We start from the raw sequence: 16652 nt of genomic DNA, 5'->3' as shown, positions 1-16652 counted from the left end.
TCAAGAAAGCTTCTCAGCCTTTTGGCTAAGATCAAGTGTAGCATCGACATGCGCTTGGTTGAAGTCATTAGGTTACATTTTAGCTTCATTTGAAGAAAATTTTAAAAGTGGCATCTTGGCCTTTTGGCTAAGATGCAAATGAGATCAAGCCTTGAAGGAGGAGCTACACCTACTCCAATCAGCTTGGATCACGTAGATCAAGCCCGAGACAGTCGGTGAGAGCCCTGTCTCATCAGCTTGGATCGGGAATGTCTCAACTTGTTGAGACTCAATTGGACTTGACTGGATTGAATTGGAATAAAAACAAAGAAAAAAAAGCAAGCATATGGCATGCTTACTTTCATCAGTCAGGGCATTGAGTATAGAAATTAGCAGGTCATTCTGCAACTGTGCAGAACCATAGTTCGGCCTCATTTAGAAGATTCTGGTCACCACACTACCAGAAGGATGTGGACGCTTTAGAGAGGATACAGAAGAGGTTTACCAGGATGTTGCTTGGTCTGGAGGATATTAATGGACGCAGACATCATGATCAGTGCAGGCTTGGAGAGCCAAAGAGTCTGTCCCTGCGCTATACTTTTTTTTGTCTTTGCTCATGTCGTTAAAGTTGCCAATGCCAGCGGTTAGTGCATCTTTAAAAAAGTGGATAAATGTGATTTGAAGCCAGCAGAGCAGTGAGCTTTGTATTTCTCCAGCCACGTGCCAGCATAGACATAATGGGCCGAATGGCCTCGTTCTTAAACATCCATGGTTCCACAAGAGTTGCTGCCACCTACGTGACATCCTTGCAGGTTTGAACCAAATGTTTTGTCGACCAGAATCCATTATAACCAGTCCATTAAATTGCAAAATATTCTGGAAGGGGACGATGGCTGAGAACCGAGTAAAAGGCAGCAACAAATTTTATTTTGTCAGGTTCTGTTCTCTGAAGGGTTCTGACTAATGGGGCAGTAACCATTCTGCAATATTTTTGTATACAGATCAAGGATAATGGCTTTCAAACTAACACTTGGTTTCAATTTAACTGAAATCTTCAAGCTCTGTTTCACACTAAGTATAGCCTGTTACATCCCATCCTCGACAGCTCAATCTCCACGATGTCTAGTCTGGTGAGACAAGATGTTTCAATTCGCAAGAAGAAACTTTAATCCCAATTTTTCAGAAAAGTACAGAGCGACGCCAGAGTGACAAATTCTCCATAGAAAGATCTTCAAGTTTAACTTTATTTATTAGTGTTGCAAGCAGGCATCCGTTCACCATCTGTTTGTTCCTTGGAAGGGAGTGGTGCTTTTTTTTGCATTATGTGGGTAAAGGACCACACAGTGTTTAATGGATGCAGGGGGCAAGGAGGGGAGATGAATGGAGAGGTGGGCGCAGACTAAACTTGGAAAAAGGAGAAAATGCTCATCACAATGCAGTTCACCCCATAGCCAAGGAAACTAAGTTTTAAGTTTGTGTTGCAAGTCAGCTTACGTTAACATTACAATGATGTTACTGAAAATTCCCTAGTCGCCACACTCCAGCGTCTGTTTGGGTACAATGAGGCAGAATTTAGCACAGCCAATCTACCTAACCAGCACGTTCTTTCAGACTGTGGGAAGTAACCGGAGGAAACCTACGCAGGCACAGGACACAGCAACCCGCGCAGACTCCGCACAGGCAGTGACCCAAGCTGGGATGCAAGATGCAATGTTTGGGGAAAAAAAGAGCAAGTTATGTACGGGAGAGTTCCGAACTCTCCTGTCCCTCTGCCACCAGAAATATAGAAAAAGGGTCGAAGGGACCTTTGACTCAACCATTCCAAGCTCTTCCTTTTAGAGTCAGCCATAAATTTAACCTCTAGTCAGCCCAAGTGCTCAGGTTAATCCTCATGTAGCTATTCCTTGTGTTTGTCAAAGGCTTTCCTACAAGATCCTTCATATATATTCCAGACAGAGTGAGGTCCTGTTTTATTATATTAAAAAAGCCGGAACTTCTGACAGTAAAGCACTCCCTCAACAATTAAAGTTGACACTCTAGTGAAGTGTTCAATTCCCATAATCTCACAACCTCCTTGCTCTGAACTGGGTGTTGCCACCAAATACGACAAACACCTGAGTGGCGGTGCACTACCACAGTGCCGCTGGATTAATTCTCAGCTACAATATCTTCGCTGAAGACTCACTCTCATCCCGTGTCACATCTGAAGCCATGAAGGGGGGCCTGATTATAACAGGTTGGGATAGAGTGGATAGTCACTGCCCACCACCCCCCTCCCCCAAGGTCAAAGGGTCAATTACTCCAGGACGTAGGTTGAAAGTGAGAGGGGGAAAATTTAAGAGATGTAAGGGGAAAGGTTTTCACACACAAGGTGATGAATGCCTGGAATACGCTGCCGGAAGCAGATCCTATAACAACATTCAAGAGACATGTGGATAGATACATGGATAGGCAGGGAATAGGGGGATATGGGCCATCTAGGAGGCAAGAAAATATTAGATTAGAGAAGTATGTGTCATCACAGACTTGGTGGGCCAAAGAGCCTATTCCTGTGCTGTACTGTTCTCCGACACATTAAGTGTAGAAACTGGAGAACATATAGATGAATGCCGTCATAATTAATGAGCTGCACACAGTGTCTTCATTTGTAACATTGCATACTTAGAGGATTGGGTGAAGACAGAGCAAAGAGATGAAGGTTCAAAGAGTTTGTGTATTTTTGTTGTTTGATTAACTATTAGCAGAACAAGGTCTACACAGCATTTAGAACAGAACATGTTTTCTTAACACCTTCTGAACCCGTGACCTCCCACCTGCACAGAGAAGAGCAGTGTGTGCATGGGAACACCAACTGCAAATCCCCCCTGAAGCCACACATCATCACTGAGTTAAAATCTTGAAACTCCTTCCTTAACAGCGTGGTTGTAACTGCACCACGCGGACTGCGACAGTTCAAGACTTCACGGGCAATTGGTGACATCCATATCTCATGAACAAACTTTATTTTAAATTAATAGTCTCAGCAATCAGAATAAAGTATTATTTAACAGCACAAGTATTTATTTAAAAAATCACTGTAATTACAACAGGTTTATTAAGCAGCAAGAACATTGCACCAATATATTGTTAATGAGTCTGCTAATGATAAAGAGAGCCACTTTCAATTCTCTGTTAATGCTATCAGACAACAGGGACACTTAAATGTGAGATGATAATTGTGACTGGTAAAAGTGCTTCTGCTTGTATTGTATTGTATTATGGTTTACAGCTCAGACACTGAAGGATCTTGAACCATGCAATAAAAAATAACAGGAAGACAAAAGTAGTGATCATAGAATCCCTACAGGCACAGAAAGTGGAAGATATTTATGAAAGATGAGTCATAGTCACAGGAACCAGGGGAAAGGCTGCTAATGGCAGCCTGTAGAGAGAATAGAAGATGTGAAAAACCAAATGGCAGAGAAGCTGAAATCAGAGGGTAAACTATGACAGATGTAGTGGTGGGGGACTGGTAGGAGTTGGGGGGTGGTAAAATTGAGAAAAAGGGAAGAAAAGGGAGGATAAAATAGGGGTAAAAAGTTGGGGGAAGAAAAATGAAGATAGATAGTAAAGAAATAAAAAGGTAGAAAACAGTTAAAAATTCAATAGAATGAAAACAAAGGGGTCGAGGTGGGGTACAGCAAATCATCTGAAGTTGTTAAACTCGATGTTGAGACTGGAAGGCTGTAAAGTGCCCAGCGGAAGATGAGATGCTGTTCCACCAGTTTCACTGGAACATTGCAGCAGGGCAAGGACAGACATGTGGACATGGGAGCAGGATCACGTGCTAAAATTGGAAGCAACCGGGAGGTCAGAGTCCTGACTGCCCACAGATCGAAGGTGCTCAGCAAAGCGATCATCCAGTTTATGCTTGGTCTCTCCAATATAGAGACCATGTTGGGAGCAGCAAATGTAAGACGCCAAATTGAAAGAGGTGCAAGTGAAACACTGGTTAATCTGGAGTGTGTATTTTGATCCCTGGATGGTAAGCATGGAAGAGGTAAAGGAGTAGATGTTACTACAAAGATGCACAGGTTAGGTGAATCCACCTAACTAGCACGTCTTTGGATTGTGGAAGGAAACCAGAGCACCTGGGGGAAATGTGTGAGACGCAGACAGATACATGAGGCCAAAACATTGTCTGATTTCAAGAAGAAATTAAATATCACTCTTGGGCTAAAAGGATCAAGAGATATGGGAGGGAGGGGAAATCAGGATATTGAACTTGATGATCAACCATGATCATAATGAATACTGGAGCAGCCTCAGAGGGCTGAATGGCCTCCTCCCCCTCTTAGTTTTGTACGTCTGGAAACGCAAGTCCCTGGTGCTGAGAGGCAGCAGTGCTAACCACTGTGCTGCGTAGGGATACATTTGAAAATCCGACATTCCTGCAACACTGCAAGTCAAGGGTGCAGCACTGGGAACTTGTGTGGAAGTCGGAATGCTCAAGATAATCATCGGATCTGAAAACTGGCTTCACTGATCTCCGAATTCCTGATATTTTGCCTCATTGCTTGAAGCATATGCTGGGAGCAGTAAACCAGAAAAATTGACGCAGTAATATCTGAATTGAGGACAATAAAAACTAATTTCATTCTCAGTTAGGAGTCTGCACCAGAGCTTGCAAATAATTTCCAAGCAATATTACTCTATGTAATGTATTATGGATGCATGAGATGTGGTAAACTCCCTGATCTGATAATGTCACCACTGTTTGTATTGAAGGAATATTATCCAACATTAAAGAGAAAATCAAGCATTTCTCAACTGGAGTGTAAAGGACAAGATAATAAATCTTGGCTGCAATTTGATCCCAGAAATAAGCTACTTATTGGAAAAAGAGCAAAGATTCCAATGCCTAGATATTCAATATTCCAGTTGGAGAGAAAGTTACATCAGATTGTATTAGTGTACCATTTGCACACCAGAATGTTATGAATACAAGCAACATTCTTAAAGATGCCTTTTTAAATTTTTTTTTCACTCCATCCTTAAAGTTACAAAGCCAGTGCTTTGTGGACTGGGCAAATCCATTCTCAACTGGCTTTAAAAACCAAATTCAAAATTTTGGGTGGCACGGTAGCACACTGGATGGCACTGTTGTCTCAGTGCCAGTGACCTGAGCTCGATTCCTGGCTTGGGTCACTGTGAGGAGTTTGCACATTCTCCCTGCATCTGCGTGGATCTCCTCCGGATGCTCCGGTTTCCTCCCACAGTCCAAAGATATGCAGATTAGTTTGATTGGCCATGTTAAATTGACCCTTAGTGTCAGGGGATTAGCAGGGTAATTATGTGGGGTTACAGGAATATATAGGGCCTGGGTGGGATTGTGGTCAAAGCAGACTCGATGGGCCAAATGGCCTCATTCTATACCGTAGGGATTCTATGAATCTAAAATCCAATTGAATCCAATTTCTGCCCCCAGCAAGAGATATGGAGTTGCCGGTGTTGGACTGGGGTGGGCACAGTAAGTAGTCTCGCAACACCAGTTTAAAGTCCAACAGGTTTATTTGATAACACGAGCTTTCGGAGCACTGCCCCTTCATCAGGTGGGTGCTAGGGGCAGTGCTCCGAAAGCTTGTGCTACCAAAATCAACCTGCTGGACTTTAACCTGGTGTTGAAAGACTATTTACTGTGTCCCCCCCCACCCCTAGAGATAAACATGATCCAAGCTGACAAGACGAGGCATCAAATTCCATCTTGGACTTGATCTGATGTTTGATCTTAGCCAATAGGAAGAGAAATTTATACACCAAATCTGGCCTATCTAAACTGGATTTGGAACTTACCCAATGGTTGATTAATCATCTCATAATTGGGTGCATACAAACCATCACTGCTGAGTGGAGGTCACTATCAGGGGAAGTTTAAAATTTCTCTGTCAACAAGGGTATGCAGGATTAAGGAGGAGACTAGACATTCCAAGAATAGTAACTCTGCACTAAGTCAAGGTACACTGCATAAAAAAAGGCCCGAAATACGAAGCCAATCTTGTTAGCTGGCCCCCAGCTCCATTCACCATTCCTCTATGATGCAATCTTCTCTCCGAGCTGACTTCTTGTCACCTTTCCTCCTCCCCATCAGCAGCAACAGGGGTCGGAAAACAAGAATCCCGAGGAGATGAAGGTCAGCCATGACTAACCAGGCCCAGGAATCAGGGGCAACGCAAAGCAGCCTTTCATTTTGCACGAGTGGTTATATACAGCAGCACAAACAGGCGCAACATCGGCATTCAAAAAGAGTAGGAGGCCACCTGGATAGCTGTTCAAAAGAGGCCAGTCAGTCTCATTGGGTTAAATCACCATTGTCTCGCACTAGACTGTTCTATGAATGTGAAACTAATGGCCAATGCTGAAACTGTCCTGGTACACAAGAGGGAAGGAGCAGAATCTGCGTTGTGTAGATCAGAGTAGCTTGCAAGTATTGTATGGAACAGTGCTGCTTCATAATGAGCATGCCCAGATCATCACAGAGTCAGTCTCTACAGTGTAGGTGGTGGTCTTTTGGCCCATTGAGTCTGCACCGATAACAGCCCCATTCAGGCCCTATCCCCATAACTCCCCCGTATTTATCCTGCTCATCTCCCTGACACTAAGGGGCAATTTAGCATGGCCAATCAACCTAACCCGCACATTTTTGCAGCGTGGGAGAAAACCGGAGCACCCGGGGGCAATAGAAACAGGGAGAATGTGCAAACTCCACACAAACAAACACAGTGACCCAAGCCAGGAATCGAACCCGGGCTCCTGGAGCTGTGAGGCAGCAGTGCTAACCACTGTCACCATGTGATGTGGCTGCCCACTTGCTCTGTTTTTATTATTGTCACAGGTAGGTTTACATTAACACTGCTGTGAAAATTCTCTAGTCACCACACTCCAGCGCCTGTTCAGGTACATTGAGGGAGAATTTAGCATGGCCAATGCACCCTAACCAATGGGATATAAGATTTGAATACAGTGTAAAAAAAAAACACACCAGGCGTCTCAGTTCCGGACTCTTCCCTTCCAACGATGATAGATTACTTGATAAACATTGTCCAAGCGAGCCTTGCATTCCCACCACACGTACACAAACAGGACGATGAACCTGGAGGTCGAGTATATTAATTTTGTAGATTTATTGCCAATTCAGTCATGGCTGGGGAGCTCCTTGTTCTCCAAAACACCGACTTGAAGGTCACATTCTCAGCAAGTTGCAACGAACATTAACTAAAGCTTTCAGATCATCAACCTTCAGTAAGCCGACATTGCAATTAGGTATCATCACAAGAGCTGCGTTTACAGTCAGACATCGTGCTCACTGGCATCCTTCGCACTAGCAGCGACCTCAACACATCCTGTGTGAAACATTAGAAATACATCAGTGCCAAAGGCAAGACTCCACTTCCAACTTAATCAGCTTTGAGCTTCAAACTGACCAACGTGTCTCCCACGTATAATTTGAGATCGGATTCAATTTTCCATCACATTCTTCAGCTTTACAAAACTTTTGTTTTTAAAATGAAATTAGATCTTAAGAGCAAAAACTAGGAGCAGGAGTAGGCCATCTGGCCCCTCAAACCTGCTCCGCCGTTCAATAAGATCATGGCTGATCTTCTCATGGACTCAGCTCCACTTACCCACCCACTCACCATAAGCCTTAATTCCTTTACTGTTCAAGAGATAATGCTAATCAACTTGTATTTCACAATATCACGATTACATTTCAAGTGCTCAGGGCGTTTTATTTCACATGTAAAGGACAATACAAATGCAATCAAAATAATGCTTCTTCCAAGATTTGAGGGAATAAGAGAGAACTGAAATTCAGGTTCAGAGGGGTCCACACATGGCACTGCCAGGTCAGGGTGCACCTTCAGGTGCCCTCCACACCTTGTAATTGTCCATTTTAGAATCCAGGTTGTAACCAGCGAGGAAATAACAGCTGTTAAATCTGGAATTCTTAAAGAGATGTGGCTCGATCTTGGACATGGTGAGGACACCGGCACCTTCGTCAGGTGAAGGGGCAAACCCCGAAGCTTGTGAGTTTACTATCAAATAAATTGTTTCGACTTAAACCTGGTGTTGTCAGACTTCTTACTGTGTTTACCCCAATCCAACGCTGGCATCTCCGCATCATGAGGACACCAGCAAACAGTCTTTTGCCCTTTGTTAGGACAGATATGGATTGTTTGTTTCACAAGTATGCTTACATTAACAATGCAATGAAGTTACTGCAAAAATCCCCTGGTCACCACACTCTGGCACTTGTTTGGGTATGCCGAGGGAGAATTTAGCATGGCCAACAGACCTGACCAGCACATTTTCCAGATTGTGGGAGGAAACCAGGGCACCCAGAAGAAACTCACGCAGACCCTGGGAGTACGTGCAGATTCCACAGAGACAGTGACCCAAGGCAGAATCGAACCCGTGTCCCTGTCGCTGAGAGGCAGCGTTAATCACCATCACTGTGCTGCCCAGCAGCGTACTGTTAACCACACTGACATCCCTGTAGAGATGGAGCTTGTCAAAAGGAGAATTAAATCACACACCAAGACATTTATTAAAAGCAGGATCGGAATCATTCCAAAAAACAGATATTATCCTGCTATCACAGGGGTTGATAAGTGGCTGAAATTGCAGCATTAAGCATAGGCATTCTTTAAATAGAATTGAAGAACATATCTGGAGGTTAATCACAGAATTGTTACAGCGCAAGAGGCTAGTTAGCCCATAGTGTCTGCACTGGCTTCCTAAATCGGCATAACAGTGTCATTTCCCTGCCTTCTCCCCTTGCACATTATTTTTATTTAAATAATTATCTAATGCCCTCTTGAAAACATTGAATGAGCCTGCCTCTGCCACACTTCCAGCCAGTGCATTCCAGACCCCAACCAACCACTGTGAAAAAGTCATTACAAAGAAGTCTCACAACACCAGGTTGAAGTCCAACAGGTTTATTTGGTAGTAAAAGTCACTAGCTTTCAGAGCACTGCCCCTTCATCAGATAAATGGGAGTTCTATTCACAAACAGGGCATATAAAGACAAACTCAATTTACAAAATAATGGCTGGAATAAGAGTCTTTACAGGTAATCAAGTCTTAAAGGTGCAGACAATGTGAGTGGAGAGAGCGTTAAGCACAGGTTAAAGAGATGTGTATTGTCTCCAGACAGGACAGTTAGTGAGATTTTGCAAGCCCAGGCAAGTTGTGGGGGGTTACGGATAGTGTGACATGAACCCAAGATCCCACTAACTATCCTGTCTGGAGACAATAAACACCTCTTTAACCTGTGCTTAACCCTCTCTCCACTCATTGTCTGTACCTCAAAGACTTGATTACCTGTAAAATCTCGCATTCCAACATTTTTCTTTATCTTTTGGTCAAGGTCTATCATTTCAGTCTTATAAACGCTTCCATGAGCAAATCCTCATTCCCAAGATGCCTTGTTGACAATCATAGCATCTTGGTGAATCACAATATATGTGGTCATTTAGGGTACACAGCCCAATCTCAGCAGAGACTGCAGCGCAATACATGGAGTGCCAGCTATCACGTGGGATGCTTGGTCAATTTTGCAACACTCTGTTCCGGTGTGTGTGTGTGGCCAGAGATCTATTTAACCTGGAACATGTAGTTCTCCTGGAAATTAAGTCAATGTTTCTGTTTCAGGCAACAGCAAAGAAGTAGTTAATAATTTATTCATTTTATGAGTAATTATAATTTTGTGATCTGAGAGCAGTAAGGTTTGGTCACCGTGTGTGTGGCGCTTGCACATTCTGTGTCTGCATGAGTTTCCTCTGGGTGCTCCAGTTTCCTCCCACTTTCCACTCCAAAGATGTGCAAGTTGGGTAGATTGGCCATGCTAACTTGCCCCTTGTTGTCCCCGGGATGTATAGGTTAGAGGGGTTAGCAAGATAAATATGTGGAGTTACAGGGTAGGGCCTGGGTGGGATTGCTGTCAGTGCAGACTCGATGGGCCAAATGGCTGCCTCCTGCACTGTAGGGATTCTATGATTGCCACCCATGCGGCAGTTCAACATAATGTATTGTATGTGAAGTATTTTGAAAGATGGTAAAGTACTAAGGGTGGCACAGTGGTCAGCACTGCTGCCTCACAGCACTAGGCGTCCAGGTTCAATTCCCAGCTTAAGTCACTGTGTGGACTCTGCACGTTCTCCCCATGTCTGCATGATTTCCTCCAGGTGCTCCGGTTTCCTCCCACAGTCCAGAAGTTATTAGGTGTATTGGCCATGCTAAATTTTTCAGTGTACCCGAACAGGCACTGGAGTGAAGCAACTAGGGGATTTGCACACTAACTTTTATTGCAGTGTTAATATAAGCCTATTTGTGACATTAATAAATAAGTCTGTGCATAACACCAAGAAAAGGAAGAGTCTTAACAGGGATAACTCAACCACTGCATGAAGCCAAACTATGACTTTCTTGGTACTGAAAATTTCAGCGTTGTTTTTCTGAAGCTGAATAGAAATATTCACAACACCAAATTAAAATCCAACAGGTTTATCTGGAATCATGAGCTTTTGGAGCACCATTTCATCAGGTGAGTGGATCTGACCGGCATCTCCACATCACAAACATTCAAGTCAAAAAGCGGATTTCGGTGTTGTAGCTATTCTGGTTGCCCAATTTGAAGAAAAGCACCTTAAAAACTCCTATCTGCCTGTGTGAATATATGACAAAGTTCAACAAGTATTTCAGAGAAGGGCCAACAGCATCTCAGCACAGGGTCATTAAGGCCCTAGTAAAGCCAGTTAACATTACACAATGATGATTTCATTTTAGGAACAAAGGGAAGACCATTCAGCCGCTCCAACCTGTCCCATCATTCATGTAAAACTCCCATTTACTTGCCATAGTTCTGTATCCCTTCACACACACTAAACAAGCACCTATCAAATATTTGTATTTTAACAACCTTTAACATTTACGTTTAACAAGCAACGGTAAGGTGAATTTATGGTAGTAGCCACTGAACTGGTGAACCAAGAATGACCGTCCACCAGTGGCCAACTGAGTAAGGGGTGTAGTGAATGAGATGAAACTGTATGCACGTCCCCGAGAGCAGCAAATGTTGACCACAACTTTAAGGGAAAGCAGTTTTTCCTGTGAAATCGGAGCACACACCATCCCTTTTAATTGGATTTTCTGTGGAATCAGATCGATTCTGTATCATTCAGCCCGAGTCAATGAGAACCTTCAAGTTAAAGGTTTCTCTTTGGAGAATAGCAATTAAGTATAACAAAAGCAAAACTATTGGTAAAGTAACAAAGTCAGGGAGTTATGCACGGCTCAATCGAAAAAGTTTGTCAAGTAACAAAATTAGTTGATCAACTCGTGTAATTTATAAAGGAACAAATTCAATTAAATGCTACTTTAAATGGAGTTGTATTCTAACTTTGTATCAACCATATGGATTGCTGCATTAAGGCGGCGAAAGAAATGAACCGAAAGTGAGATTTATTGATATCTTGGATTCAAATGTCCACAATACCTCACATTCACTGAAGGTCAAATTGTATATTGAGCTCTGAGCTGTACACTTTTGGATCAGTTGAGTGCTGTGCTGCTGTGGTTATAAGTACTGTCTGCTAAATGCACGGTGTGCGTGTTATGGACAGATGCATGTGCTCTCTTACTGCAGGTAATAAATCTGCTATGGCGTGGTGCGTGTGTATTCAAATTACAGAATTCAGCAGCAAACTTTTCAGAGTTTAATAGGAAGAACTTTTTTAATTCTCACACACTTCTCCCGCAAACTCTCAGTTGGTCTCTCTCGCTCAAATTCTGTGAAATTATAAGATTGGATGCAGATAAAGGTAGAGCACCTTTACAGATTACAGTTAATTCAGTCTCAGATTTCTGGTCTACCACATGGCAGGCTTGTGGTTTCTGGAATGGATTTAATGATTTAAAGTTGAAGTGAGTGTCTTGCAAAGGGCCCACAGCATGTTGCGGTTTCTTGCAGTTGAATATCTTGGTTCCCAGATAGACTGGAACAGAGTTAAGTACTTTTGCTGGCTGATAGATGATGGTTCTGCTGGGGGTAATAAAAGTGTAATCCCCGAAACCAGTTTCAGCCATGTGACCACTGGGCTAACATTTTTGAAGCCCACTAAGCCTAATTTGGACTGGGCAGGCCATTGTGATACCACAGGAATGAGAGCGTGACATTAAATTTCAATTTCCTCTTTTCATGAAAGATGGGAGACAGGCAGTGTGGAAACTCCAGGGGATGAGATTCTGTCTACATTGGGCTCAAAAATGGCATGGAGGGGGTTAACAGCCATTGCAGCTTTTGCAACCATATAGTCTGGGACTTTCTGAAGCTTGCAGTCATGGGTTCCACAACATATCGCTAACATGGGACAGGGAGGAAAGAGATAATACAGGTGTAGGAGCCTGGGAAATGTATGTTAATTTAAGTGAGTTTGCATACATTAAGCATCAAGAAATGTGGCACACCATGTTGGCATGTGGGTGTGGTGTGTGTTTCACACAATCACCTCATGCTTTAACATCCTGAAACATGGCTTTGGCCTTCCTGCAATACATTCCTCATCCATCGTCAAACCCGCCTGTTGTGAACAGGAGCAGGAATTCTCGGCCTCTCAGTCTCTCTGTTCCATCCTTAAAAAGAGATTTAGAAACTCCGGAGGCAGCCTCATCCATTGTCCACATTTAATTAGGTAGCTGCCGGAGATGTGATATTATCCACAATCCAAATGCCAAATTACTTGATTTGTGAGCAGCTATCTTGTACAGTTTGTGTCCAATTTTTGAAAGTATTGACTGAAAGGTCAAAATATGACCTGCTGGTATTAGGTATGACAAATATTGTTACAAAGTGAACACTGGTGTTCAATGTCCAAGAACCTACTTTGAGCCATGGAGAGAAAGTCTAAAATCATAAATAAAAATACCCGCTACACAGATTTTTCACATCCGAGACACCTTTAGATGTTTCAGTCAATTAGAAGTGTTGGGGGAGGTGATGGCCTCGTGGTATTATCGCTAGACTATTAATCCAGAAGCTCATCTGATGTTCTGGGGACCCGAGTTTGAATCCCATCACGGCAGATGGTGGAGTTTGAATTCAATTTAAAAAAATCTAGAAAAATCTACTGATGACCGTGAAACAATTGTCGATTATTGGGGAAAAAACATCTGGTTCACTAATATCTGTTAGAGAAGGAAATCTGCCATCCTTACCTGGTCTGGCCCATGTGATTCCAGACCCACAACAATGTGGTTGAGCCTCAACTGCCCTCAGTTCAAGGGCAATTAGGGATGGGCAATAAATAATAATAATATTGACTATGGTTCAGAGTCCCTGGTTGTATCTCTTCCACCAGGAAAAAGATACAAAAGTCTGAGGTCACATTCCAAATGACTCGAGAGCAGCTTCCTCCCTACAACTTTTGAATGGACTACGCTGCATTAAGTTGATCTTTCTCCAGGGACTCAGGTTTGATTCCCAGCCAGAGTCACTGTCTGAGCAGAGTCTACACGTTCTCCCCTTGGGTGGGTCATTACCTCTGTGGAGTCTGTATGCTCTCTCTGTTTCTGCATAGGTTTCCTCCTACAGTCTGAAAGCCATACTGGTTAGGCGCATTGGCCATGCTACAGACAAAGTATGCTTTGTCTGTATAGCCATGATGTGGGGCTGCCGGTGTTGAACTGGGGTGGGCACAATAAGAAGTCTCACAACACCAGGTTCAAGTCCAACAGGCTTATTTGGTAGAACAAGCTTTTGGAATACTCCTCCTTCATCAGATGAGTCAACTGATGAAGGAGCAGTGCTCCAAAAGCTTGTACTACCAAATAAATCTGTTGGACTTGAACCTGTTGACAGACTTCTTACTTTGTCTGTATAACAATACTTTTCACTGTATACTAATCCATGTAACAAAAATAAATCAAATCATTCTCAAGACACCTTTAGGTGTTGCAGTCAATTAGAAGTGTTGTTACATAAACCAATATAACAGACCCTAGCAAGAAAGTAGTGAGCAAAAAAAAAATCTTTCAGCTTGGTGCCAGTTCTACACAATAGCTGCCGATAGATCTCCATACTCATCCTTCTTCTATAGTTTGAGATGTTGTTAAGTGTGTTCCTAAGGATCCTGAAGGAAATTGGATACGATTCAGAAGGTCTGACCTGATCAAGTGTAATAAAGTAAATGATGAGTTTGTACCTTGGCATTACGGCTTTAAAAGAAAGTTGGGCTTCTTCTATCCACATGCAGCTGTTATCATGACCATATCTTCAGTTTTATTAGTCTGCTTCATCAGGCAGTGCAAATCTCGGACTGCCAGCTGTTCCTATAATCTGGCCATATGCGCCTGTTGATTCTTCCCACTGCCTCTCACTGATATAGCTAATTATATTCACATTGAAACAAATTGACATCAGGAGACTTTACAGTCAAGGCAAAAGAGACACTGCTTTTAATATAGAGAGATAAAGGCATGTTAACACACTGAAAAAACAGTCGCGACTGTGGATGCAACAAAAGACAGCTGAATTTTATAACCAGTCAGGCTCATTTTCTGGATTACAAGCAACTTAATTAGGTATAGGGCCCATTAGCTGGAGGGCTTAATTAGATTAAAAAATAATATCAGTTTAGTTAACTGCAGAAATTTCCACAGACACAAAGTCAATATTGACATCCACATTCACAGAACAACTGGCTGGCATGAAAATTAAAGAACATCTGTATAAGCAGCAGATTCCTATCCAGTGGGCATTTTCATTAACAAGGGAACGTTAAAGTATAATTTGGCTGTGGTGTGATATATACACACAGCTTTATAACTGCAGTCATGCTGAAATCAAACAGCCAGCATCTCACCTCTGCATCTACTTTCTGTAGAATCCCAAATAACGTGATTCACAAATAAACTGCAAAAGGTACAAAAAAAAACTCATGCTGTCAAAGTTTTTCATCTTGAACTCATCAGAACAGATACAAGTGTGGCATGGTGGCACAATGGTTAGCAAGGCCTGCCTTGCTGCACCAGAGACTCAGGTTCGATTCCCAACCAGAGTCACTGTCTGAGCAGAGTCTGCACGTTCTCCCCATGGGTGGGTCATTGCCTTTGAGGAGTCTGTGCGCTCTGCTTCTGCGTGGGTTTCCTCCAGATGCTCTGGTTTCCTCCCATAGTCCGAAAGATATGCTGGTTAGGGTGCATTGGCCATGCTAAATTCTCCCTCAGTGTATCAGTACAGGCACTGGAGTGTGGCGACTAGGGGACTTTCATAGTAACTTCATTGTAGTGTAAATGCACTTACGACACTAATAAACAAACTTTGACTTTTTACTGCAGCGGGACTGGATGGCAGGCCTCTTCCATTTCTGCAGAATTACCAATGCGGTGGTGGGGTGGGAGGCTGAATGCTGCCCAGTGTTTTCAGAGGCTTACGAAACTTACTCAATTATTTGATTTCTATTGGTCTTGCATTGAAGACTGTAGTGAGTTTGGAGTAAAATTAGCAATAAAATCACGAACAAAAGCTGACAGAAGCCCTCCACTGCACTGAGGAAGGATTTCTGCTTTAGAAAGAGCACCTTAGATTAGAAGAAATATGGCTAAGAGCTGGAAAGCTGGCAGGAATCATCAGGTGAATCACTAACAGTTTCTGCAGGAGATATAAAAAGCCCTCATTTCATTTTAATGTGATCAGCCTGATGCCACCTACATCAGCTAAACCATCACCTCATGTTCAGGGTGGTATTTCTGATGAATTGAACACTTAGATTGCTCCCCCACCCTCACACAAGTATCAGAAAGGTAATCCTACTGGGCTTGATGCTGCTTTGATGGGGGAGAAAGCCCCCTGCACTGTGCATCCAATCCAGGTAAACTGCACATTAGTAAGGTACAGGGGATGTTGGGCTTTGTAAAACGTGTTTACAGGGACAGGAGAGAGGATGTCATGAATAAATTAAAACAGAAAATCTCAGCAGGCCTGGCAGCATCTGTGGACACAGTAAAAAGTCTGACAACACCAGGTTTTAGTCCAACCTATTTATTTGATAATATACTCACAAGCTTTCGGGGTTAGCCCCTTCGTCAGGTGAATGGAAAGTTCTGGCCTCAGACAGAGCATATAAAGCACAGACAGTTTAGAGATTACTGATTAGAATGCGAATCCTTACACCTAACCTGCTGTTCAAGACCTGAAGTGGCTGATAATGTGAGTGGAAGGAGCACTGATCACAGGTTAAAGAGATGTGTATTGTCTCCAGACAGACAAAGGGTTAAAGCAGAGTCCAGTAGGCCTCCTCTCCTGAACTGGACTTCAATAACTTCAACCTACAAACGCTATCCTCCATTTTGATTCCCCACCACCACCCAAAAGTGCTAGTCTGCACCTTGTTCACATGTTCTTGCTTTCAGGCATCTCTGACCTCTTTGTTACTGAGGCATTCTGCTATTTTGCTATCAGACATTGCTGACCTTTATTCAGCTACTTTGCTTTCAGATAGTATTGACCTTTATTCTGCTATTAACACCAACTCTGGACTAAAGCTTTCATCATGACCACTCGTTATCTTGTGTTCCACGAGCTCTGTGTCACTTAATCTCTCCTGTCCTCTAATGTCACTGAACTCAGTTTTGCT

At 42.9% G+C, this 16652-nt stretch overlaps 1 protein-coding gene and 1 pseudogene across 1 annotated transcript in view; one reads left to right on the top strand and one right to left on the bottom strand.

Moving 5' to 3' along the window:
* The window catches only part of cdh23 (cadherin-related 23), a 767458-nt gene that overhangs the window by 665738 nt on the left and 85068 nt on the right, over nt 1–16652 (bottom strand). The window lies entirely within an intron of this gene.
* Nucleotides 6–145, top strand: LOC145360601 (U2 spliceosomal RNA; annotated as a pseudogene).

This window comes from Carcharhinus amblyrhynchos, chromosome 31 (assembly GCF_965287045.1).
Source record: "Carcharhinus amblyrhynchos chromosome 31, sCarAmb.v2.hapA, whole genome shotgun sequence".
NCBI classification, from domain to species: domain Eukaryota; kingdom Metazoa; phylum Chordata; class Chondrichthyes; order Carcharhiniformes; family Carcharhinidae; genus Carcharhinus; species Carcharhinus amblyrhynchos.
Note: the sequence above shows the minus strand (reverse complement) of the source record. Positions and strands in the feature narration are given on the sequence as shown.